At 47.7% G+C, this 1,953-nt stretch overlaps 1 long non-coding RNA gene across 1 annotated transcript in view; it reads left to right on the top strand.

Annotated features, from left to right (window-relative positions):
• Positions 1-1,953, top strand: part of LOC105540988 — a 24,888-nt gene that overhangs the window by 10,299 nt on the left and 12,636 nt on the right. The window lies entirely within an intron of this gene.

Genomic DNA, 1,953 nt, shown 5'->3' with positions numbered 1-1,953 from the left:
GGGGTTTCACCATGTTGGCCAGGCTGGTCTCGAACTCCTGACCTCAGGTGATCCGCCTGCCTCAGCCTCCCAAAGTGCTGGGATTACAGGCGTGAGCCACCGCTCCTGGCCTATTCTTTATAGTTCTCTGCCTATTTGACTGATTATCTCCCTGACATAAGTTCCTAGAGGTGGATTTGCTGGGTCAGAGAATCCACACACTTAAAAGTTTAATACTAATATCTAGAACGCCCTCCCAAAAAAGTTGTATTGTGGCCGGACATGGTGGCTCACATCTGTAATCCTAGCACTTTGGGTGGCTGAGGAGGGAGGATCACTTGAGCTCAGGAGTTTGAGACCAGCCTGGGCAAGTTGTGAGACCCCATCTCTACAAAAAGTTTTTTAAAAATTAGCTGGGTGTGGTGACGTGTACCTGTAGTCAGCTATTTGGCAGGCTGAGGTGGGAGGATTCCTTAAGCTTAGGAGGTTGAGGCTGCAGTGAGCCATGACTGTGCCACTGCACTCCAGCATGGGTGACATAGTGAGACCCTGTCTCAAAAAAAAGTTGTGTCAATTTAAACTACCATGACCGCGCTCAAGTGTGCAGTCCCAAAACTTCACACACACTCATAAACTTGACAAGCAAAAGTGATTCTTCAGCTGAAAGGTCAGATTGAGCATCTTTACAGAGATTTGTTAAGCTCTCTCATTCCTTTGTGAACCCCCTATTCAAGACCTGTGCCAATTTCACATTTGGGATTTTTTTTTTATTATTGATTCATGTATGCTTTTTGTATATTAAGGCTCTTAATGATTTGTCTGCCATATACATGGCAAACAATCTAATCTCCCCTGATCTTTTATTTTCCTTTTCTTTCTTGAGACAGAGCATTACTCTGTTGCCCAGGCTGGAATACAGTGGCACCATCATAGCTCACTGCAATCACTGCAGTCTCAACCTCCTGGGCTCAAGCCATCCTCCTGCCTCAGCCTCCTGAGTAGCTGGGACTAAAGTTGCGTGCCACCATGCCCAGATAATTTTTTTTAAATTATTTTTATAGAGATGGGGTCTCACTATGCTGCCCAGGTTGGCAATCTCCTCTGATCAGAGACTCCCTTGAGGAAGTCCAGCTAGATCTCCTTTTATTGCCCAGCTGGCCTCAATGAACATTGCTTTTCTGTCTAGGCCTCATTGTAGGTTGCATTTTATTGGTGGTTCCTCGAGAAACAAAAGCAGAGACTTTGAGGTCTTATGAACCTCAGTCTTACCCAGAACACTTGAAGTACCCTTCAGCTTTCCATGACAAGAAAGCTCAGGCCCTGGAGCCAGAAGCCACGGCTTTGTGTCTGGGTCCTGTAGTTCACTGCTATGGCTCCAGTTTCTGATTCCTCCAAGTTAAGATAGGTTGGTAAATTCGGCCACGCAGAATGCGCTTCAAGCCACGCCCACTGTGTGTCAAACCATGCCCACTGTACATAAACCACACCTTCTCATTTAGCCACGCCCACCTTCGAGTGGAGAGGCGTGATTAGAGCTTTACAGAGAAGTGAAGTGCGGAAACAGTGAGGAACCTGGGCCAGGGGGAGGAGGAGGGAGAAGATCCCCTGGCCTCGATGGCTGGCGATTCCTTCATGCCCCCAGCACCCACCTGGTTAAAGAAAGAAGGATGGCCAGGAGCAGTGACTCACTCCTGTAAACCCAGCACTTTGGGAGGCCGAGGCAGGCAAATCACTTTAGGCCAGGAGTTCGAGACCGGCCTGACCAACGTGGCAAAACCCCATCTCTACTAAAAACACAAAAATCAGCCGGGTGTGGTGGTGTATGCCTGTAATCCCAGCTACTCAGGAAGCTGAGGCACGAGAATCGCTTGAACTCAGCAGGTGAAGGTTGCAGTGAGCCAAGATCACACCACTGCACTCCAGCCTAGGCAACAGAGCAAGACTCTATCTCAAAAAAAAAAAAAAAAAAAAAAA

The sequence above is a fragment of the Mandrillus leucophaeus genome, unplaced genomic scaffold, assembly GCF_000951045.1.
Source record: "Mandrillus leucophaeus isolate KB7577 unplaced genomic scaffold, Mleu.le_1.0 Scaffold230, whole genome shotgun sequence".
Lineage (NCBI taxonomy): Eukaryota > Metazoa > Chordata > Mammalia > Primates > Cercopithecidae > Mandrillus > Mandrillus leucophaeus.
The sequence above is the reverse complement of the archived record's forward strand: the minus strand, read 5'-3'. Positions and strand labels throughout refer to the sequence as shown.